The following is a 26,357-nucleotide window of genomic DNA, read 5'->3' on the forward strand; positions in this document are numbered from 1 at the left end:
AGTCATTACACTTTACTGCCCCAGTTTCAAACTTCTCTGAAATTTCTATCAGCTCTTCCATCCTCCCCTTTATCTGTGCCTCCTGGTCCAAGCAGACAGACTCAAAGTAAAAAGAGATGGCCTTCCAACCAGCTTTATCCCTGCTGTGGCACAAAATACACCGCAAGACATCAGTATCTCTCCCTGAATAAAATTTCATCGCAGGATGGGTGGATATCAGAGCGGTTGTCTAAAGGGTACACTTTAATATGGTACCATCTCCTTCCAATTTACCTGAATGTGAAATTCACCAGAAAGATGAAGAGAAATGCATGACATATTCCTGAAAATGAGCTCAAATTATTCAACTAGTCTTTGTTATGGTAACTTTGAGAATGTGCTGAAGATTTTGACAATTATCTGAGCGTTCATGATTCGAATCTCGAAACTGTGAAGAACAGTTTGACTTAGGAATAAGTGAGTGAGATTTGTGATTATTTGTTTTGTGAAATAAGGGCATTTCAATCTGATTTATAAATGGTTCGCTAGCTTATCTAATTGCAAGGCAAATTTACTGTAATAACTCAGAAAACGCATGCTGGCGTGAAGGAAAAGTAAAACATTCTGTTCAAGTAAACACATATTTATAATTATTAATTCATTTTGGTTTATTAAAGCCCAGGGTTTGCAGAAATAGTAAGTAAATAACTAGGCCCTACTATAAGAACTGCAAGATTTGTTTAAAAAAATGTATGCTTTTTTTTTTTCATCTGATGTTTAATTTAAAAAATAGTTTCTAAATGTACCACAAGTTTCTAATAAAACAGAATGGCACAACCTTTATCGAAAACAATGCACTGTTATCAGCTAGTGGAAAAGTATTTTTGGATGGCAAAGCATTTTTGTGAATGTCTATATTCCATGGAGAGAATAAATCTGCCATACGTGACCTCCATTTGTCTTCTGATGTGAGGCAGTGACAAGATGAAGAAGGATCTGTCCCCATTCACTGCACAGGTCAATCTCCACAATCACCACAAGACCATCTTCTAATGTCTTGAAGAGATATGAGAGGAACAATCCCCAAAGTATGAAATATTGACTACAGTGACTGTCCTGCCATTCTGCTTACACTGAACATGTAACACCAACAGACGAGAGACTATACCGTGGAGAGTATATTATATAGTAGTGGCCAAAAGAGATGTCCAAATGACATATTTTCAATAATATTTACTTTAAACGACCCCGCGGGTTCAATTAAACAATTGAAAATATGAAGTATATGGAACAAATTTGAGCAAACAGTATTTATTTAAAAAGGGAAAATACATTTTTTTATAAAAAGGGAAAATACAGCAGGGAATGCAGGTTTTATTCTAACATATGTGACGCGTGGCTGACCTGGGATCAGCGTCACCTGGGCAACAGCCCGTCAGCTAGCGCTGATTGCGCTACACCTGCGCTGGATTAGCTGCCGGGCATAAAGGCCGCGTGAAAGGAACACTCAGGGTTCCTGGGTCGAGAGACAACACCGCTGTAACCATTGGCCCCAGAGTGGAAGACGGATGGACAGCGAGGGAAGCAGAGACGAGGACCCTCGATCACGAGCACGGACTGGCGTATTATTATTTAAGAGCACCCTGAAGTTCACCTTTTGGAACTATATATTTTATGTTGTTATTAAAATCCCCACTGGGGTTGCTTTTACCGTTGCTCTGTGTCTGCCGTGTCTCTTACCCCGTCACAGTTGGTGGAGAATGCGGGCAATTGAAGGTAGGAGACCGGTAGGAGAAGAGTGTAAAAATCCTCGTACTTCCTGGGTCTCGGACCGGACGGACACGCCCTCTCACTCGACCACCCAAGAGGGAGGAACCCGGGGACGAAGAAGAGGAGAGAGGCGGAGAGATCGATGGCGCCGAACCAAGGGACGATCCCGACGGCAAGAGGAGCGGACAAGCCGACAGAGAGCGCTACTTAGCTGCCCGACTGAGCTGTCCAGCCGCCAGAGCCTGCTGCTAGCCGCCCGACCGAGCTATGGAGCTGCCGGAGAGTGCTGCAGAGTCACCCAAGTGCGCTGCTTAGCTGCCAGAGTGCGACCCAGCTACCGGAGGAAGCTGCCTGGCCGACCGAGGAAGCGGCTCAGCGGGACGAGAGCGCTGCCGAGGACGGGAGTCCCACTCGAGGACCAGCCGGAGATCCAGTCCGTCATTAAGCCGGCCTTTCAACCAGCCAGCATGGGCTGGGATGTTAGGCCCCATTTCCCCACCCACCCCTACGATTTTCCCGAGGTGCCTACAGGAGCGACCGGAGACCAGGTTGACGCTTGGGGGGGGGAATGTGACGCGTGGCTGACCTGGGATCAGCGTCACCTGGGCAACAGCCCGTCAGCTAGCGCTGATTGCGCTACACCTGCGCTGGATTAGCTGCCGGGCATAAAGGCCGCGTGAAAGGAACACTCAGGGTTCCTGGGTCGAGAGACAACACCGCTGTAACCATTGGCCCCAGAGTGGAAGACGGATGGACAGCGAGGGAAGCAGAGACGAGGACCTTCGATCACGAGCACGGACTGGCGTATTATTATTTAAGAGCACCCTGAAGTTCACCTTTTGGAACTATATATTTTATGTTATTAAAATCCCCACTGGGGTTGCTTTTACCGTTGCTCTGTGTCTGCCGTGTCTCTTACCCCGTCACACATACAAAAATATAAAGAAAAAGAAAAAAGCTTAAAGAAAATAGCAAACATAGACTATATTTTTATCAGTGCTCAGAGCACATCCGTTGAAAGATGCAGACAAATACAGCTTTCCATTCCATTTTCTACCGCTTATCCTAACTACCTCGGGTCACGGGGAGCCTGTGGCTATCTCAGGAGTCATCGGGCATCAAGGCAGGATACACCCTGGATGGAGTGCCAACCCATCGCAGGGCACACACACTCACTCATTCACTCACGCACTCACACCCTACGGACAATTTTTTCCAGAGATACAAGTACATCTTGAACAATGTAAATAAAAGAGATGACAAATTTCAAAAGCTGGACATCACTTTTGGCCACGACTGAACAGTAATAGGGAAAGAGAAATTATGCAAAAGAGAGTTGTCTCTGTCAAAATATACCACATATACATGGACTCTTTCTGACACCAATATATGTGCAAATTATGAGTCATCAAAGCTAATGTTAGTCTGCCTCTGTTAACCCACCACCTGTCCTCGGCCTGAAGACAAATTGTCTTGGACTAGAGGTGAGTCATTGCTTTCAAAATGAACTGTATGGATGACTGTCAGACCCAACAATACCACTTATCTCACAAAGATGCTCAACTTTAGTCTTTAATAAAATGTTCACACTAGTAAAATGGATGTTTCAGCCATACTGTATATAGCGCAACCTATTTACACAGATAAGAGGCCAAATAAGATGACCAGTGTACCAGTATTTTTACAGATTGTGACACAATTTAAAGGGATAGTTCATCCAAAAATGAAAATGAAACATGAAAATTTTGTCATTTAATAAACCTCTTGTCATTTCAAAATTGTATGACCTTTTTCTTCTGCAGAACACAGAAGATATTTTGAAGAATGTTGGTAATCGAACAACAGCGGTACCCGTTGAAAAAAATATTTTATTTTGTGTTCTGCAAAAGAAAGTCATCCAAGTTTGAAATGACAAGAGGGTGAGCATATGATGACATCATTTTAATTTTTCATCCTGCTTATTGAATATGGTCACACAAGTTGATTAATAAGCAAAGGCAAAACCAATAAGCTAAACATGTCAGAGGACTAAAGTTGTTATTTTCATACTGATCACAACTGCCTTTTTCTCTCACTCCTTCCCAAACTGTCAAGATCTTCCAGACGTTTTGAGTTAAAGATTGTACCTACTAAACCCCATCAAACTGTTAAGCTTGCCGGCAAAACCGCAATAAAGTAATCCACCATTTTATCCTTTGTTCACATGTCAATGTTTCTAGAAGCGTTAAAAACAACAATCAGGGTAACAAGCCTTATTGTGCTTGGAATACTTGTGAGGCAAAAATGTATTTGTTGCCGATTCTTGTGATATTTTGTTTTGCAGTAGTCATTACCTGACCGGGTCAACAATTCTTTATAATATACAGTGGTGCTTCTTCAAAGAATCTAAACTTTCCTTTGCCTCCCTTCCAACATCTTCTTGGCTTTTACACATTGAACACGGATAGCCCTGCTGGCCCTCTAACAGTGTTTGACATTCCGCAGGCCCAAAACCTGAATGTGAATCAATTAGGCAGGGATATTATTTTGGCTTTGCCTTATAGATGACAAACAATGTCAGTTTTATAAAGGTGACTGAGATTGTTGGCACATTCATTCATGGCGTTCCTTCTATTGCAGAAAAACAATCACAGGTACCTTTTTGATTAGATTTTTTGAAGACTAAATCCAGCCGACCATAAAAAGCCTACATTGATGGAACTTCATTCAAAACTGCATATTGTTTTAACCTGAAACGTTCTCCAGGTTTCCCCCAATGCATTCCCACCTTCAACCTGACATTCCTGATGCATCTTATTTGTGTCTCTCTTGTCAATAGACCAGCTGGTTGCTAGTGGACAGAGAATATGCAGATCAAACAAGGTTTCCACTCTGCATGAGATAAACATTTTCTCCACCCCTGCTGAGCCCTGGAAAGCTGCTCTGTGTCAGTTCAGATATTAGCAGCACAGCAGGATAACACAGACGTGATTAGATCCCGTGAATGCACACAAACAACCAGAACACACACACACAAACACACAGAGTGTCTGCGATGATTCTTAAACATGACATTGATGCCAAAAACGGAACAGTTGCGGGAACAAATCCAGCATTTCATTCCAAAACCATTTTGCGTTTGGCTATATGTAAATGATTCGAACAAGCATGACAGGTGAGCAAGGAACCCATCAGTGTAATCTCACTTGTTTCATTCTGTTCTGCCTTCCTGTTAATATGACTTTGCTTTGGTTTTGGATGCTTTGACATCCGTGACATTCGTGTTTTTGACTGAAAATGAGGTTGGTGTTATTCTCATAGATACAAATCTCTGGATGTTTGACAGGTTGAACTTTGGGCAATCAAACGCTGATGTCCTAAACAAGAAATGTTCTTGTTAACGCCTCTTGTATAACGAAATGACCTGTTATATATATGCTCAGTAGAGTGTTTTCATGAATTTTACATGTCTATAAAAGAGAAAAAATATTGATGATAACTGTTTTGCACACATCATTAAAATTTAAAACTCTTAACCTTAAAAAAATGGCACGTGGGAAGAAGATTCAATAGATCTTTTATTAAACATGATAACTAAGATCAAAGGAAATTAATCATTTGCTCTGCTTGTTAGTAAGAGATGACTCAGCATGTAACATAACTAAACCAGCAAATTGCATAAACACAACTGGGATTTGTTGCGTATACAACACAAGGTTGTGTTTGTAATGCATCAAATCTTTGACTTAAATGAGATATTTACAGGAAGATAAATATTCCGTTTTTTTATTTTGTCATGGAAATCTGCTACTTACATTTAGATCAGATAGATTGGTAAAATGAGGGAAATGTTAGTTTGGGGTTGAATGAGAGTAATTTGTAAACTTGATCTTGTTTTTCAGAGTAGCATACATTTGTGCATACTGTAAAAAAATTTAATTACACTTTGTTCCGTATACTATATTTTTTACGTCAAAAATATTAAGAATTGTTAATAAATCTATTTTAAAATACATTTAAGTTCAGTGGAACAGCAGAAGTTGATAATGTAATTGTTGGTGCATGTTATGAACCATTTGCATTCCCTGCACCTTTACCACGTTGTCTGGCTGCCGTGTTGGAAGGCTGCATTTCCACGAGATGCACGAGATCAACGTCAAAACACAAATTTAAGTGAATAATTTTTATGTATGCAAAATTAAGGGTATTTATTGAATTTTGTATATAGCAGTAGCTATATAGCAGATAAGCCATTTACATATTTTATAAAGTCTTAACTCAAATGTTGGTGGTACGCATTTATCATTCTGAATTAAAAAATTCATAATGTAAAAAAGCATAATTTTCTATCGTTGTAAATCAAGTTGATTGTTTGGTGTAAAAACCAGCGTCATATAAGCAGATTTTTTCAAAGCAGAAAAGTGATGTATAGACCGGCTTTATTGTGGCGTAACTGTTACAATAAACTTTTTGAACTTATTAAAAGGGGTGCTGTAATTATTTGTTATGTATTCTGACTTCTTTACAGTAATAAACAGCAGTCTAATCATGCTTAACATGTATTTCTGTGCTCGATACACTCCCCCAGCCATCCTATAGGTTTTGTAAAGTTTTTTTCAAAAAATTTTTGTACCAATTTTTCTTAGTCCCTTATTGGACAATTCTGGAGAAGCATGCAGCAGTATGTAGAGCAGGAGAAGGAGCATGCGCATATGTCACTTTCACTTGAGTGCAGGAGAGAGAGAGCGAGAGAGAGAGAGAGAGAGCATATGTTCGCAAAGTTCAGGTGTTTGTTTGTTCACTGCATTTGGATGATGATTGTTATATAAACTGTGGATATAACGCTGGATTTGGAGATCGTTTAAAACTGATATATGGAGCCATCCCAGCGCTAAAAGATGCTGGAGATGAACCACATGCGGTGAGTGAAACCGAAGTCTGTTTTTTGTTGACAATGTGCTTTAGTTCAGCCAACATATCTGTTGTATTGGAGGAGGTAATCGTTTTGGACAATCTTCCAGATCTTTCTACTGCTCTGGCATCCCTTTTTGGCTTTCCCTATATGCACTAAACCTGTCGTATCCGAAACCTCTTAAGTCATACCTGCCAACTCAGAAGAGGTGAAAAAGGTTACAGCCACTTTCCGGGGGGATGTTGGTTTGGGGGGTGGATATAAACGGTGGTGGTATTGTCATTTTCTTCAGCCGTTTGGCCTGCACAAGTTTTTTAAGTGCAAAACATGACACCAATGGAGCAGCTGCTAATTACATGACAACAATTTTGAGAAAAAATATGGATTTTGTTTGAGAATTTGAGATTTTCATAAAAAATAAATACGTTGCCCTCATATCACGATCACAATGCTCCAAGTCATAATTAAACATCTAAAATGATCTTCATTTGTTTAATTTTTCTGAGAAGTCCACCTTTCCTAATACATACTGGATGCGTGTCCATCGGAACCAAAGCGTTTGCACGTCTGAGGTTTTGGTTTTGGTATGCCACTGGCACTGTAAGCCATGATGGCTGGAGGTTATGGGTTGGCGGCCGTCTTGCGAGCGGGCTCTGGGCTTCTGCAAAACATAAAAGAAGATATTTTGAAGAATGTTGGTATCTGAATAACGGCAGTACCCGTTGACTTCTATTGTATGGACACAAAATCAATGCAAGTGATTGGTTACCACCATGGTGTGGTTACCAACATTCTTCACAATATCTTCTTTTTTGTTCTGCAAGGAAAGCAAGTCTTGCCAGTTTTAATTTAAAGGTTTTGACCCTTGAATCAGGATACCCAGTAAACTATTCCTGCATACAGTTGAAAGAAAAAGTATGTGAACCCTTTGGGCTTCCTTGGATTTCTTCATAAATTGGTCATAAAATGTGTTCTGATCTTCATCTAAGTCACAGCAATAGAGAAACGCAGTCTGCTTAAACTAATACCGCACAAACATTATACGTTTTCATGCTTTTATTGAACACAACATGTAAACATTCATAGTGCAGGGTGGAAAAGTATGTGAAACCCTAGGCTAATGACTTCTCCAAGAGCTAATTGGAGCCAGGAGTCAGCCAACCTGGGGTCCAATCAATGTGATGAGATTGGATGTGTTGATTAAAGCTGGCCTGTCCAATAAAAAACACAAACCAGTTTTGAGTTTGCTGTTCTGAAGAAGCGTTGTCTGATGTGAACCATGCCTCGCACAAAAGAGCTCTCAGAAGACCTACGATCAAGAATTGTTGACTTACAATAAAGCTGGAAAGGGCTACAGAAGTATATCTAAAAGGCTTGATGTCCATGTGTCCACGGTAAGACAGATTGTCTACAAATGGAGAAAGTTCAGCACTCCCCTAGGCGTGGTCGTCCTGTAAAGATGACTGCAAGAGCACAGCGCAGAATGCTCAATGAGGTGAAGAAGAATCCTAGAGTGTCAGCTAAACACTTACAGAATCCTCTGGCACATGCTAACATTTTTGTTGACAAATCTACAATAAGGAAAACATTAAACAAGAATGGACTTCATGGGAGGACACCACGGAGGAAGCCACTGCTGTCCAAAAAAAACACTGCAGCACGTTTGAAGTTTGCAAAAGAGCACCTGGATGTTCCACAGCACTACTGGCAAAACATTCTGTGGACAGATGAAACCAAAATTGAGTTGTTTGGAAAGAACACACAACGCTATGTGTGGAGAACAAAAGGCACAGCACACCAACATCAAAACCTCATCCCAACAGTGAAATATGGTGGAGGGGGCATCATGGTTTGGGGCTGCTTTGCTGCCTCAGGCCCTGGACGGATTACTGTCATCGATGGAAAAATGAATTCCAAAGTTTATCAAGACATTTTGCACCCTGCACTATGAATGTTTATATGTTGTGTTCAATAAAAACATGAAACGTGTAATGTTTGTGCGGTATTAGTTTAAGCAGACTGTGTTTGTTGTGACTTAGATGAAGATCAGAACACATTTTATGACCAATTTATGAAGAAATCCAAGTAAGCCCAAAGGGTTCACATACTTTTTCTTTCAACTGTATATATTTTCCTGCTACAGACATTCACATTTTGTGACTTGCAAATTTATGTCGGTAACATATCACATCATAAGACGAAAACAAGGATTTCAAAAGGATTTTTAGGGTTTTTATGTTTGACAAAATATCATTCAGAGCCAATATAGCGAAACTATCAGTGTGACAGCCACACAGAAATGTTTCACTATAACATCTTATAAATAAAAAGGGAAATGAGAAGACAAAATCTCCTGTTTTTCCTCTTTTACGTGACAATAATCTTCACATGCTTCTTGTGACGTGAGTAGTACTTCATCTCATGTAGCTAAGAAATGGAGCTATTCTCTCCGCCATAGCACAGCTCTATAAATTCTCCATATCTGAACATATGTTTTGAAATTTTTGATAATAAATGGTTCAAAAGCAACAATTAATTCATAGACATTCCTAAATAAACCAGGAAAACAAACAAATCAAGGATGAAATGAGACTGTCCTTTGTTCCGCTATAATGATGTAATAGTTAACATCAGAACTGACATGCAAATCCCACAGCATCTTTTAATTCAGCAATCCACACAAGCAGCTCTTTCATTTCAATGGATGTTCCCGTGTAAAATCCTCTTTCCTCAAACCCAATAGTGGCTCAACTGCCAGATTAAGCAAAATTACAGGCCTGGGGTAGAATCAGGTCAATAAGGTTTCAATTATTGGTCTAAGTGGAATGCATTCAGTAGAAAATTGTCGATTTGTTTTGCATTCTGCAACTGATGTTAGCAATAACTAACTTAATACATCAAAATAAAACAAACAAAACTATTCCTTAGCAAAGTTTGTTGTTGAAAGTTGTCAATCAAGAATCAGATGAGATGCAGTTCCTTCTTCCAGTCACTTACAACTATATTGTAAAATAGAATGCTTGCAAATTACTTCATTTGCTGCTGTACAACATATAGTATGTAGATATTTGATTGTGTTAACATGCACAGTCTAACTCCGGTCATGCTTCAAAAGCTGATAACAAGTAAGGTCATGTAAACTTTTAAAATGTTTTTCTTTTATCGGGTAAAGGTCATAAACGGCATAAGAAAAAATCGCTCGGCAAAGGTACTTTTTTGCCCATTAATCCTATGCAACTCCTTTACTTGTATTCTCTCAGTTTTAATTATGTGCACATGTCTGACAGTGTAGTTGTTAAAGTCTCAAACAGGAGTAACAAAATAATGCATAAAATAATAATTTAACAACTATTGTTGCATTTGCAGGTACTGCGGACATAAGAAGATATAAAAATACAGCTTCTGACTATTTCCAGCGTCCTTTTTAATTACTAGACGGACTATCGATGGTGAAGTTTCTGCACGCGAGAAACCTGGCAAGTCTCGAACTTCCATGTAAACGCGATTGTAGCAAAGTTCACAGTAGGGAAGGAAGAAGGCGGGAACCAGAGAACACTAACAAACGTTAATCAAAATAAACAAACAATATCATGGAAGTAAAAGGCCGGCAGTCGACCGTGAGATAGTCGACTCCAAGAACATAAATACATACTTATCATATGTCCGAGCCCGGTCCTCTCTCCTCGTACACTCTCCCACTCATCCTTTTATGGTTCCGATCTCCATCGTGAGAGATATGGAGCCGGTGCTACGTGCAGCTGACTCTCATTATCACTCGCGTCACCGCCCCCGCGGCATTCCCTCACGGCTCTCGTCCCGCCTTGCTTGTCACAGCGTTTTTCTGCGTGGCCGATTTATTGATATGCATGTAAACGTGTGAAAACTGATTACTTTTATTAGCTGATTTTTGATAGATATCCTTATATTATGTGCATGTAAACACTCTCATTGTTATCTGGATTAAAAAATAGCTGCTTCCATTTTTCATGAAAATAAATTAGCAGTAAATACTATAAATACAGTAGATGCGATAAATACATACTATTTGGACATCCTGCTTACTGCATTGCTGTATGCATACTGTCAAGAATTCGGATAGGGTCATTTCCTTCTTACCTCAAGTTTATTCTCCATTTAATTTATAAAAGGAAGCAAAGTTTGTGTCATTGAAGGTGTCCCTATTGATCTGTATTCGGGTTCACCCTTTTTCAGTCCAGCCAGATGCTTCTAATCACAAATCTTATTGATAATGGCCTTTATTGTACAAGGTGAAATGCCATTTAACTATCTGCCAGGTTCCTTTAATCTTTATTGTATTGCACCCCCAACCCTCTATTCTCTAATCATTTCCTGTGTTTACTCTCTTTTTAGTTTTCTCTTTTTTCCCCTTCCTTCCACTTTGCTAAGTTGAAGAATTTGGAAGGACATTCCATTGTTCAGCATTCTGCCTGAAAGCACTGCCATACACAGCTGTGGTTCACTAATCCTCACAGTGAGGCATGATGGGATTGCCAGCACAGAGGCCTCTTCAACCTCTTAAACCAATTAACACGTAGGAGGTGAAAAAAAATGAATTTGTGTACAGAGTTTTGAGAAGGTTTAACAGATATGCAGTACAGGAATTGTGTTTATAGCTTTGACAAACCTTTTTATTTTTGGTATTATGGTATAGGATATTCCAATTTAAAAAAATGATTATAGTCTCTAAGCACGTAAAAAAAATGGGATTACAACAATGTTTTGTTTGCCAAAGAAAAATTGCAGAAGGCTGTAAATTAATTCTGCTGAGCATCCCACAATTCCCGCGGTCCAAATTGTGTGCTATCTCAGTTTCTCTTTCCTACTGTTATTCACTCACCCTTGCAATCCCCTGGGACTGTGGAATGTGCCTTTAAGTGTGTTTTCCACTTTCATGCCTTCTTGGTCTATTCTCATGGGGAAAGAGTTGCCCCGGCAGTCACAAAATCCCATTGAATTGCACAGTTGAAGATAACACGCACTGTCCTCAGAGAGCATCAGTAGAAGGTAAGTGATGGTATTGGAAATAATCCTAATTCTTTCAACAGAATTTGGGAATTTAATCTTTTGGTCTTCATAACACTGGATCTGAAAATAAGGAGCCACCAAGTTCAACATAATCATCTAGATGATTAGTCCATAACTTCCAAATCTGAAATCTTTCTGGCTACATTTCCTTCTAATATTAATGATAACGCATCAGAGTTAATGCAAATCAAACAAACAGTGTAGGAGGAGATTGAAAGAGAGGCTCTCTGCAATATACGTTTTCTGAAACCCAAACTTTTTTAGAAAAAATATTATGAAATCAAAAAACAAACAAAATAAGGTTCTTTATCTACTCCTCTCAAATATTGCTCACCAGTTATTTACAGCAAAGTGAATCTATTGCATAAATAACACATTGAGTGGGTATCTTGTGCTTGGTAAGTCAAGCATTAACTCTAAACCTCGAGTGCCTATAAGAACTCTTTTATTCATGCAAACTAGTCAACACCGTTCTAGCTCTGCAGTACGTAGATAACAAGACTAAAGATGAAGTTCTTGTTTTTTTCTCCTTTTTTTAGATTCATCATGTGCCAGTGGCTCTCTTTAACATTTATTTCATCTGACACAACAGCAGTGAAAACCACCATCAGGTGGTCCGCAAACAGCGGGACCCCAAGGGTCCACTACTGTTTTTGTGTTTTCGCTCCTCTTTCATGTCCATTTTCCCTATTTGTTCCCTTTTTCTTTATATAATCTCCTCCCAAAGAGGTGGAATAGAATTTCCTCTGGAGATTCTCGAATTTATGCTTGACTAAAGTGATACAAATGCGAATCGCTGCCATCATACACGCGCACACACCGTGTACACCGAAGGCAATTCCAGATCTCAGCAAGCCCATCAATAGAAGCATCTTCAGGAAGGACGTCCGCTCCATCAAGGTCTTCTCTTCCCAGCGAGGGTCTCCTGTGTGGCTATAAGGTGTCAGTCTGAGAACTGGTTAATGTGGAGAGAGGGAAATTAGAGGTGCTGATGCGAGAGGAAAGTGTATCTCTCCGGGGTCTCCTGCCTGTAGGCGGTCAATCAGAGCGAGATTACAGATGCTCTCTGCAGCATTGCTTCTAAAACACTTGTTAGTCAATGTGCACAATGGAAACATGTTGTATTACAACGTTATAAAGGAAAAATGCTCCAACATTTGGCACATGTGTGATTTTACGCATCATTCATTCCATTAAATAAATTTCAAGAAATTACTCCACCGTAAAAACTGAAGCCAAAATATCTCAAAAATGCCGCAGACAAATTGCGGCGATGATGTCATTTAGAGCCAAAGTCTACCCAGTAGTAATGGTGAGATGTAGGGGGGAATTTGGGTCCTGCCCAAATTCAGGCAGATTTAATCGCAAAAATACTAATTGCATCATCACATTTTATGACAAACTAAAATAAAACTTTTTTGCCCACTTCGACAGGAAGAGCCGTTTGATTGACGTTAGGCATCTTGCTTTTAATTATCGAGGTTGTCAGAGATATTAAAAAAGTTATGTTTTTCTTTGATTATAAAATACATTAACAAAATACGTGTCGCAAAAGGATAACAAAAAATCTAAGCAAACTCAATGGAATCAATTACTCTCCATACATAACTTATTTAAAAAAACACCAAAGAAATTTGTATTCTTAGACCTTTCCAATGATATGTAGTTTGTCATGATTCGATTAGAAATTACATGCATAATATTGACGCAAACTTAGGTGTCCCGAATCCGGAACGGGTGAAACAACATCACACTAAATATTGTCTCAAACTTGCCTGACAGAATCTAAACAAACAATTTCATTTTGTGATTCCAACATGTTTCATATTTCATAACGTTGCTGTTTTTGTAAGGGTCTGTGAGCCTTCATGAATAAATGATGCAGTTGCTGCATGTTCTTGAATTATTGTTTTGATGTTTGGCAGCATTTTGCCGCTGTTGTTTTGTTATCACTGTTAGTTATTCGTTGTCGGGTGATGTTAAGAGCTCATCATTTATTAATGATGTTTGGTGATTGTCACTGTTATCCAGATCCATTTGCATCTAATCTACAGTAGTTGTTTTCCAAGATGTTTTTTTCAGGAATAAGGTTTCAAAGTTCACTTCATTTTTAGTGTTTTGTATTACTCCTACCTTCAGAAATCCTTGCTTTCATGACAAGATTTGAATGTGTATAAGATATCTGCCTTTAGTAAATAATCATATTCAAATAAGCTACAAGCATAAATAAAAAACATATAAAATAAAGGTTTTACAGCCCAATAAAAAATTAGGAAGTATAATTATTTTGACTACTTTTTTGACTATTTTGAGTTATTTTGTTTAGTTAAGCTCCTCCATACTGTATTTTTTAAAGGTGAAATATTTTTTAGACTACCCTGTCATTAGAATGTATGACTTGATAGATTGCACAGATATAGATGGACAGTAAGACTGGAGGTAAAATGCAAATAACTTTAATTTTACAGAATTTTACGATAAAAAATTACAGAAAATGACTGCAAATTTACAAGAACACTAGTAAAACCACAAGAAAAAACTGTTATTTTTACACAGCTGAATTATTGTCCAACAACTTTTTGCCACAAAGTGCAATTCGGTTGTTAAGTGGTGATGTAAGGAATACCTTTTTCGGGTCCAAGCATCTATTCATTTCAAGTGGGGCTACAGCAAAAACAGCTGTTTATGAGCACTGTTTACTCACATTAAATTTTTAAGCGAAACATGTATTACAGTAACCAGGCTCAGGGAATCACTGACATCAAAGTATTAATAAATTATGTAAAATAAATCACTGTTTTGCCATGTGAGATTTCGTTATAATGATTAAGGATAGGATCGCAGATTTCCAATAGTTTTATAACTTATATTAGCATGTTTTTGCTGTTTGCATGTAGCATCTTATACATACAGCATTTGGACCCGGAAACAGTATGTGACCTTCCATGTATGGTGGTGCAAGAAATCAGTCTAAACAAGCGGATATCATTAATCTTCTCATTCATATAGCCATGCAAAGCACTACAGCTTTGTGTTTTATCACTTTATTTACACATTCATTTATAAAAAAAACATATGACAATATAGGGCAATCTAGGACAGATAAGCTCCAATCACATTGAATTGCACTTGTGTAATTTGCACAAAGCTGGCATCTCCCTAAAGCAGACAAGAAAGAAGTCGAAAACGGCAAGGGATTTCACACCTACCGACTGTTGTCGTGGAAATTTTGCCCCCCCTTTCGGTGGCCTGTCAAGCTCAACCATTAATATTGAGAGAAGGTTGACAGATTAAACTAAAGTGTCTGACATTTCTCTCTGGTACCCTGTCACATACTGCAACACACCATTTTGGCAGCAAATCAATGGAAATAATAACAGCAGCAACAACCAATTGTAATAGCCTGAATTAGAATAAAGTGCACAACATTGCCCTGAGAATTTGTGATTTTTATTTGTCCCTTCGAGGATTGCCGATAAAACGTATATGTTTACAGCTAAGTGAGATAAAAATTACATCCAATTATAATTACAAAAATTACTATTCGCTCACTTGTCACTCATACACGATTCCCTATATAGCGAATGGTAATATATCCTGCGTCTGACAGTACTGTCGCGGACATCTGTCATAAGGCTTATATTTCACCTGTGTGGCTTGATGGATTGTTTTGTAAAATTGTAAAGTTCATGTTTACATTAAATGTCACGTTTATTGTAAGCTTTTCATTTTTAATAAAGAGAACAAAACAAATGTTTGGCATGTTTATTTACTTTTACATTTATTATGTTTAATAAAATTAAACACAGCTATATATAACATTCTTTTAATCTGTTTATTTTCAAAAAGTAGAAAATAACAGTGTTTATAAATGTACATTTGTGGCATTAACACTCACTCTCCTCCAGCTGATTCTAATCAGACAGTTGATTCGCATTGTATTATGGGAAATATGCATGAACGAGTTTACATCGGATGTACACTTAATATCAGAACAAATGTAGGGAATTAGTTGTTTACTCAGAATTCGGACAACACTACAAAATGGCGGACACCCGATAATGTGCACTATATAGGAGATAGATGGCGAATTCTTCTGTCTGAACAGGAAAATGTGACAACTTTCTGAGTGCAAGAAGAAGCTCATCGAGACCTTGTAATCTTTCCCCAGCGCATGCCTCTAATAATATCAAACATGTCCGATATTATCCAAGATCTCAGAACAACTATGCAAACGAATCAGTTAAAAAAATAAGCTTGTGGTATGCCATTTTCCAATATCTTTACCATAATTGAGCCAATTTATATCACAGCGGTTCGATCTGTGGCTGCTCTAAAGTTTATTTGTATTTGAACCTCCCTAGGACAAAAGGTGAGACAAGAGGAGGATGTCTACAAAGTCCCTATTAAAGAAGCTGAGGATTTATACTGATGCCCTCTGAGATCTGATGTTTGCAATTAGTGACGGTCTTGGTTCAATAGGTGTGGATACACTTAATCTTTGTGCTCCATCAAGAGATGTTCATTTAGTTACACAGACATGTGTGTCTTCACTCATTATCTTTTATTGCTTATTGGGCAACCAATTGGTAAGATTATTTTTCAAATGGACTTTTCACAAATACATTAGAGAACAGTGCAAGCTATCACCTCTGCATAGGTTATTCTCTAGGCAAGGAGGGAAATGTATTTTATGGGGTGTCCTCAACTAAATGGCCTACGACTGTTCTGTATATCATCAGAGCATTGATTTTCTTTAAAAAGAGACTTAAAAGGAAAACCGTGACACACTATTGTAATGCTAAACTCAAGCTGTGACTCAAACTCAATAATGCGAACAAAGCTTTATACAAAAAATAATTACACTAAAATAAAAACAACGTGCATTCCTATTCCAAAGCCATTGACGTACGTTATTTGCATTTTCCGGTACATGTATCAGTATCGGACAAAAACCAAGCTCATGTACTCATACCTGAATGACACACCAAAGACCGATACCTCATGTGAAATACATAGAGCGACATGATTTCCTCAATGCGTATTCGCCGCCAGAATCGAGGAATCCAGGCATAAAAACAGAATTTGGTGTAAAACACGGAATGGCTAGGAATCTGGCAATTTAGTGCTACACAGCTAATAGGTAACTTTAAACACAACAGCTAACGTAATATTCAGATACTGTTAAATATGTATTCTGCTTGTTTGCCGTTTCTGTGGTTGAAAGAATGCCGCGGTTGCTGTGTACCGAACGCGTGATGCTTGTGGAGCTTTCAGCACCAGCGTTTCACTGTACAAGGACACAAACACATAAACAAACACCATTTGGGGGATCCGTCAAAAAAAAGTCTGGTTAACTTTAACAAGTTAAAACACACTCAGATTTTACCACACCACCCCCCTTGGATTTTTTAAAATAATTTGACCAGAGAGTATACGTTAACTTTAGTAAACTGAAGTAAATGTGATATGTTACTACTTATCATTAAAAAACTAGAACTTAATTAAAAACTAGTACTTCAATTTAAGTAGACCTAAAAACAAAAGAAAAAAGAAAAAGTAACAGCAATAAACATAATTTTACATTATACAGGCTTTGGTATAGGTATCGACGAGTACCAGAAAAATACCTATTATCAATAAACCTGCCAGGAAAGTGTGAATATTTTAGTGTGGTAATCAAGTTTGTGCATAAATAATATACCATTTATTACGCATAACATCCTTATTTACATAAAGTATCTGGATTGAACTGAACAGCCTGAGGTTTGTTATTCCAAATTCTATCCATCAGTATTTGGAAATTCACTTTTATTCCATTTGCAGTAAATAAACGTAAGTTAAAGCTCCACATAACAGCAACACTCATTAAATTGTATCATATCAAAATGTTTGGCAGAAAAATATTTGTATGTTTTCATCTCTCAGCATAAACAACATGATAACTGACCACTGAACCTGTTCAGGATCTAATCTAGTTTTGAGGGACTGTGCCAAGAAGATCATCTTTAATGAAGATGCTTTAATGAAGGTCATGACAAGTACATTACAGATCTGTAAATCTGAATTTTCCAGGTAATTTACAAGGAGGTCAATGAAATGTCCTGATTCCAGGATCATAAGCAGAGTAGTGCTCATATAAAATGACCAACACTTAGCCTGCTGGAAAGACATCCCACAAGGTCAAAGCCAATGGGGCCTTGCATAAAACTGCTTTGCAACACTGCTTTTACAACGTTTAGGTCTCTTCTATGTCCAAAATATATTAAAACACTTCTAAAAGCTCTACATTTGCTCCAGCCAAAGATCAAATGTATAGTTCTCACACCGCCCTTGGACGTGACCTTAAGAGACTTTTGCAATTCCTAAGCCGCATTTAGCACAGAAGATACTAAACCCCCCCAACACGCAAGAGATTTGTTGCTCTCCCAATCTAGATGTCTATTTAAGACCCGACAACGTTTCTCACCTGGAGTGTTGAAGCCACTCATCCAGGTTTTAGTAACTTGGCTTTTCATTTCGAAGCCTGACTAGAATACTAACGTTTTTAAAACCTTGGCGTGTGCTCTGCAAGTTAACAAGCTGATGAATTTTTATGAGCTCATCCTGCTGTCTGAATGTGGAGCTCATGGTGAATAAAACAACAACTCCATAATGAAAATATAATTATAGCCCACAAAGCTATTGAGTTTTCCAATAATCAGTTTATGTTGGGCTAGGCTGGGCTGGCTCCGCGTGAGGTGAAATGGGAGACTGAAGGGGTGGAAGGGAAGATTTGGAGGAGAACGAAGAAGACAAGGAGAGGGGTTTGGCATTACAAAATTTTAATTTCACACCTCGCTTTGCATGATTCTGAATAGAGGGGTCCCAAATGACGCCCTTGCCCTGCACACGGTGTTAAGCGGTACAAGAGATGCGTGCAAGGTGTATGTCATGATCTTTGTCATTGATGTGTTTGGTAAAAGGAAAAGAAGCTAAAATAACATAAACTGTCAGACAAAATGCCAATTGAAAGAACTGTTCTGAAACTGTGACATATTGGCAGTTACAAAACCTCCACCGCACAAGATATTTAGATACGCCCCCTCTTGGAAAACCCTGTCTGGTTGTGATGTTGAGACCACTGCAGAAGACCTGTCAAAAGCAACGGAAGCACAATCACAAAGTTCTTACACAACAAACCAGCTACTCAAAAGTGCTTATGAAGCTGAATAATCCACTTCATCTACCACGCTCTCAGCTTCCTGCATCCCGTAAATGGGCTTCCCAGAAAAAATGCATAACAATACAAGGTTTTCTGATTAGCTAAACAAAGAATATGACAGCAGGCAGTTTGCAAAGCTTGGAGAGATCTCGGAGATTTGGGGGATATTTCAGAACATCTGATTCAGTGATACTTTTCATACATTTTTTCCAAAACTGACAAAAAATATTATGTGCCTTAGTTAAATTAATTGATATTTTAAGTGTGTTTCAGTAAAATGAAAGACTTAGGGGAGATTAATGTGAGTTTTGGTATTATTTTTAAGTTAGTGTTTTTTAAAGTGTTACTGTTGTTCAAAAGAGCGGTGCTAGTGACTAGCCTGAGGTAGGTAAGATATAAGTCTTGAAGTGTGTTATTTCACTTATTTAGCAGTAATGTTAATTCATTTGGCAGACGCTTTTATCCAAAGCGACTTACATTGCAATATACTGTAAATTTGTTTCTGAGTATGTGCCTTTGCAATCCCTGGGCTCGAACCCATGACCTTGGCATTGTTAGTGCCATAATCTCAACACCAGTCTCTTCTTAGCAGTATGTTTCAATTGGTAAGTGATCCGTGATGTTTGAGTAAGAAACATGTCCTTGTTCAGCGTAATTTATTTTGTTTACTTAAAGTAATATTTACTTGATATTTTAACAAAAACTAAAATGTATTTAATAAATAGAATTTACTTTATTCTGGTCAGTAAGTTGTACTTAAATTATAGCACCGAATTTTACTTTAAAAAAATTCATGCAAATGGTTCGTGGATTTTATTGAGTGAATTCTACAAGTAATTTTTTCAGTAAAGTAAGGACATTAAACATGACAGCCCGTATTTCCTTCTTCCCATACATTTCTGACATAGGCTACATTAATGCAGCAACAGCCAACATCAAAACATCATCTGTATTCTATGTTGCTTTACACTGTTTTGTGAACGGGTCTGTGGTTCTTTGATTTTTCTTTGATTTCCCTTTGTTCTGCATCGCTTGACTGAACGTTTCATTCCATATTCAAAAAAATTGATTTTCACTCTATGAGAATATTTTCTGTCTTACCCCTTGCAGGGAGTTAAAAGAGATGTGATCAATGCAACGCGCCTTTGACGTAGACTTTGGCTTTTGAATCCGGTTGCACATCGATAAAACGAAGAATAGCGAAGTCTGTTTTTTGTTGAAAACAAAACTGTAAAAGCAGAATTTCAATGACTGTGCAATTCCAGGCTAAAGCGTGACCTTTGCAGTACATTTACTTGAAACACTGGACTTGCTGTTTCTATATGCAAAGAAAAAATCACTTTGAAGAACGTTGTGCACTGTGGTTGACTCATGCTTAGTGACTAAATGTTTCACATACAAATGTTGAATACATTCATGAATGTAAAAAAGTCAGTCAGTTGTAAAGTAGTAAATCGCAAACGGACTGTACACCAAAAACAATGAAAGCAACAATTCTGTCTTTATTTGCTCATCTTCATGTCATGTCCTCATGTTGTTCTCAACCTTTATGACTTTCTTCTGTGGAGCACAAAAATCATAGTGTTAACAACTGACAGCCTCAGTCACCATCTACATTCATTACATGTTTCCTCATGAAAGTGAATGGTGGCTTGAGGCTGTTAGTCCCATAAAAATTCAGTTAACCCCAACAAAATGGCACACAATTTCAGAGAAAGCTGAAACAGAGGTTCAGCATTACGACTCCTTGCAAGGCACTCAGACAGACGAAAGAGACGGTACATTAAAAAAAGCTCATAATCATTACAGAAGGGAGTGAGAGAAAGAGATTGAAGTGAAGAAATAAACAGTAAATGATGTCGAGGGAAATCTCATTCTTCACCTTATTTAGTTACTTCTCTATCGTTTCTGTGGAGTCCCAGGCCAAACTCGAGGGAGTTTTGATCAATGAGCATCGCTGCCCTTCCTCCATCAATCAAAGGGGGATTACTCTGTGTGTGAGAGGCTCCTAAAGACATTATTATCGAAGACCCGGTTCGTATTATGGGGGTGTCAGCATTCTTCATAGACATTTAGGATTACCACAGCGACGTCCCATCCTCTCAGCTTTTAACAGACATTGTGGTATTGAAGTTTCGAAAAATCTTTAATCCTGTTGTCATTTAAACTCCTATTATGATGCGGTGTACAAGTCGATATGAACTAACAGCTGTCAAAAGGGCACGACACATATCATTGTATAACCTACTGCGGCTTGAGTCAATTACAAAAAGCGCAGTTTGTTAAAGCAATGACAATAACAAATGATTTTATAGGTGAAAGCTGATAATGTTGTATTGATAAAAAGCAAAAAAACTTGATAGCTGCCGAGATGTCTAAAACTTGAGATTACCATAATGTAGTGTTATGTTAATACATATTTATTAATATTAACATTAGAATATGAATTGTATTTATATCCACTATCCATTTCATTAATCATTGACGATTTATGATGTATTGAACCTACAAAGTAGTTAAAATGCCAATTTCCCAATTCAAAACTGGCACAATGTTTCTAATTTGTTTCCATACCAGCAATCCAAACGTGGTGCTTTGTTTGTCCAAACAATGGAAGACATGGACAATGTATGAGAAACTTGCATGAAAATGGTCACAATTTTTGCAAATTTGTTTGGTAATACTATGGTGCAAAAACGTCTACACACTTTACACACAGCGCACAAGCCAAGTTTATTGGGAAAACTTAAAGCGTCACAATCGGCCCCTTTATTATTGTTCAACTAAAATGCTCTCCGCTAAGTTTCTGAAACAAAATAACTGAGTTCTCCTTGGGGTGAACACACATTGCAAAGAACGCTTTTGTTAGATTTGTTCCGCTCTCTTGCTTCTCACTGGTCGAATCTAGAGCAGCAGATCGAACAGAATTAAGGCTCCCAACGACAAGCAGGACTTTGCTGAACTAGAGGCAAAGAAAGAGGCACTGTGAAAAAAGAACATTAGCAGTATAAGGAAAAGTGGGAACAAGTTAAATTTGTTTGTATGTGTGTATGCAAGTCAGGATTCGCCTCGCAATACCTGATATAGTCTACACCGGTGGGCATCAGACAATGGCCTCGGTGAAGAAGAGAAGAGTGAATAAACTGCCAGTCCAAGAAAAAGTCACCACCTGGGCAGTGCTCAAAGTGTGGATTATATAAACACTGTGCGAGTTAATTTGACCTTTTTTAACACTTGCTGTCAATGGTCTGGGGTTGCTGCAGTTGGTCAGGTATAGGTTCAGCAATGTTATGAAGTCACCTGACTACCTGAATGTACAGAATGACCAGGTTATTCCATCAATGGATCTTCCTTGATGGCACGGGATGACCAAGATGACATGGCCAGGATTCATCGGGCTCAAATTGTGAATGGGCGGTTCAGGGAGCATGAGACATCATTTTCACACATGGATTGGCCACCACAGAGTCCAGACCTTAACCACATTGAGAATCTTTGGTATGTGCTGGAGAAGACGTTGCGCAGCGGTCCGACTCTCCCATCATCAATACAAGATCTTGCCGAAAAATGAATGCAACTCTAGACTGGAATAAATGTTGCGACATTGCTGAAGCTTATCAAAATGATGCCACGGCGAATGCAGGGTTAATATAAAGCCAAAGGGGTTCAACTTAATATTGGTGTTTGACTTTTTTTGGACGAGAAGTGTATTATCTTAATAAAAATGCAAAAATGCAAGCTTTAAGTTTATACAATATGGTTTAGTCATAACAAAATGTCAATAAAAAGTCCCCACCATGATAAATAAACAAATGTGTGTGTGATACTTCTAAACAGCTATATCTTTGGGTGAAAACTGCTGCAGAACTAATGCCACTGAAGTCTTTAAGGCATTAGTAATGTCATTTTTGTCGTCGTCATTTTCAAAAAGCAAAAGGTTTTCTGGATAAGTTTATGGTTATTTCGTACAAATGATAATTTTAACAACAACCGATGCCTATAAAATAGTAGGCTAAGCATCTGTGTGGATGTGAGTAGTTAGTTTTCCTCAACGGGTTCCTTGCAAACATTGTTACCCGTGTTCAAGCATTTAAATGTTTTTGCATTTCCATATTGAGAGTAAAGTGAAAAGAGAGTGAAAAGTGGAATTAGGATACACACGTTCTGTCAGCCTTGATCATTTCTTCCATTTTGTAAGCAGGCAGTGATGCAAAAGCAAAAGCTGCACTGTCTCATTGTATTTGCTTCAAATTTGATTTCTCCTCTCTTCACTACACAGTCCACTACTGGAAGGCAGTGTGAAACACAAGCTAAAGGGCAGAATGACACAGAGATCGAGAAGCCATGATTCCACCATAGTGATAGTAACCCAGCTGTAGACATTTCGCCAGCTCGAGGTTTGAATAAACTTCCCTTGAATACATCTCTCTCGCATTTACCCAGCGTGTTAGCTAGGCAGCAATCTAGAATATATTCTTTCTTTTAAGATAATTATAAACATCACATTTCAAATATTGTAACATCTGTTGACTTAATAACTGTATGTCTGTTTACATATGTTAACACAGCAACTGCATAACGCAAACCTTTTACATGTACAGAGGAACTTAATGAGAAAAACACATTGATAGGTAAATCTCAACAGCACACAGGTGTTTACTGATGTGATCTTTAATTAGCTAAAGCTAATCTTTTTTTCATTTAAGAGACCCTCTCATGATTCTCACATGCACAGCACTGACTGCTACAGGTTCTCCAACCCAATGTGATATCCTACAGCTGAAAATGCTTCCCACAGGATATCTGCCATTTGCAGCCAAATTACACCATCAACAAATGTAAGTTTGTTAATAAAACTAGAACTTGCACAGAAATCAGTTGGCCTGCACGTTGGAAAAAGCCAAAGTACTTTACAAAATAGATTTCTTTGAGCTGTCACAATATACCGGTATTGACAATGACCATGATATTAAAACAGATGATTATCAATTGCCAAATTCGACAATACTGTAAATATTTCAGCACCTGAATAACGTTTCGCGGCACTATGGTTAGAATCTCTAGACTGAAATTGTAAGTGTGATTTGTTGGCCAAAAAGGAGAAAGCACAAAATAATCAAACAAATATGATTTTTACTGATAGCATTATTACTTAAATTCTTTCGGCCACTATAACCGTGAAGCGAAAAATCTGATATTGTGACAATTCAATATTCAGTAAAAAAATATCTGTTATCTGGTGATTATAAATCTGGTCATGTTTCAAGTAATGACAGCAAAAGTAACTTACATAAGGCTAAAATATAAGTAGTATAAATATTAGTATAGTATTTGTATTAATCATTATTGAGTTTTAGTAATATTACTCTTGAAGTCTTCACGTTGTCATTTCAAACCACCTTTTATAATAACGCGCGCCTGTAAGTCATGAAGTCTGTTTGTTTCAGAGGTGAGCTATATATGAGCTGTGTGGGAAGAGCAACGCTCCAAAAGTGGGATAAAACTGCAGAACGCAGCTGAGCTGTGCACCAAAAATATCTGCACCGAGCGAATTCTTTTAATTGCGCGATCCACTGATCAATCTGGTATCAATCTTCACTGTCCACGCGGTATTACTATAAAAACGCAGGATCCGAAATGTGTGTATCGAAATAATGGATGTAGACCTTGCTAGGTAAATTCAATTTAGCTCTGTTTGTGAAGAACTAAGTGTTAAAGTGCATTAAATAAATAGTAGACTAAATTCAGCATCTATCACTTTTAACTCAAATTCAATACACTAAATACTGACTCCGACGCAGACCACATTCAGCAATCATTTTCTACCCAAGCTTTTCCTTTGGAATTATAATAACCTTCCTTTGTATCTCTGGACTATGTGCTGCTATGTTTCTTCTAAGCGTGGCCGTTCATCACTGGTGGCTACCAAAGCATGATTTTATCCCAAGTCTACCATGAGAGAGAAGCATGTGGAGAAAAAGAATTCAACCATGAAAGCGGGCGAGTCAGAGAGCTGTCGACCTCTGCTAATGATGCTCGCAGCATAGCTGAGGTGACAAATCGGCTTTCCAACAAACAGCATCTAGCGAGAAAGCCCAGGAGAAAAACAGCAGGACTGTTGTAATGCAGAGAGACTGCAGTTAAATGTACCATCGGCCATACTTAATGTGTTTCTATGTCTTTATGTTTATTGTAGATATCTGGGATTTGTTTCCAAATGTTTTTGAAAACTGTCAAACACATGGGAAACATATGAATGTAGATAGCCGGATTTGATATATTTTATACAATATTATGAGAGAATGCTTTATTTGTGTGTGAAATCACTTCACTATTTGGCATCACTTCTGGTTGTGTTTGAACTTACTGTTAGATGTTTTACGTGTATTTTTAGAAGTAGCTGGTTGAAGCTGGTTTGTGAGCAACAAAATGTTCTAGAGGACTCTTAAATGCCACAGGGGAATCATATGGCTCTTCACTTGTAAAAGAGCAGTGAACCACAAGAGAACAAAATATTCTTTTCTCTTTGCTATTTTATCACAAACAATGGAATTTAAGAAAGAACTTTGTCTTTGTCTATCCACCTTTTACTTAATGCGTGAAATTACCCATTATGCCTTGCTTATGCGTGAAGGGCTGATGCTTAAGACTATGGGGTTAGCCACTTGATCCCATAATTAGGCATTGCCAAGTTAGCTTGAAAGCTTTTAAACGGACACTATAATACTTTTATGTCATTTAAAACAGCATAATGTCAAAGAGCAGTGTGTAAATTATTTCACAGGCATGAGTTTTACACCGTAAAAAACAACTTTGTTTCTCACCATAAGAAGTTGGACAGCGATATCTACTGGGATGATGACATAAAACTGCAGCCAGCAGGCTCATTTGATATATCGTCTTATGTAGATGTCCAAGAGCTTTTCATTTAAAAAAAATGCAGCATTAACATTGGACAAATTATTTGCTGTAACCATCAACAGTTCACATTTCTAAAGGCAGAGGTTACTGAGTCCAGTGTTTTTAACAGGGGAGTCATAATCTAACTGGAAGATTTTGATACCCACACCAGATATACATATACCTGATCACATCGCGTTGGATCTTTAAAAAAATAACGCAGTATTGGAGAAACCTGGATGCTTTAGTTTGACTGGTTCTGGTATGTCATGTAGCGATACAGCTGTTGTGTTGTTAAACGTGCCTCTATTTATAGAGCTAAAATATGACTTGGCCAAACATACACTTAAATACATACATATCATACAAAATACTTTTAAATAGCGTGAATTTCTCACTTACATAATATAAATATAATATATAAACTTAAACTTCATTTGATGTTATAATAAATTATTATAATGTCACAGCCCAAAGCTTCATGTGTTATCAGTGATGTACTTTGCAATAATAATGAATTTAAAAACGATGTAAACTCGATGTTGCGATCTTTTTGACAGGTGCAGA

Source organism: Triplophysa dalaica, chromosome 15 (assembly GCF_015846415.1).
Source record: "Triplophysa dalaica isolate WHDGS20190420 chromosome 15, ASM1584641v1, whole genome shotgun sequence".
In the NCBI taxonomy this organism is placed as follows: Eukaryota; Metazoa; Chordata; class Actinopteri; order Cypriniformes; family Nemacheilidae; genus Triplophysa; species Triplophysa dalaica.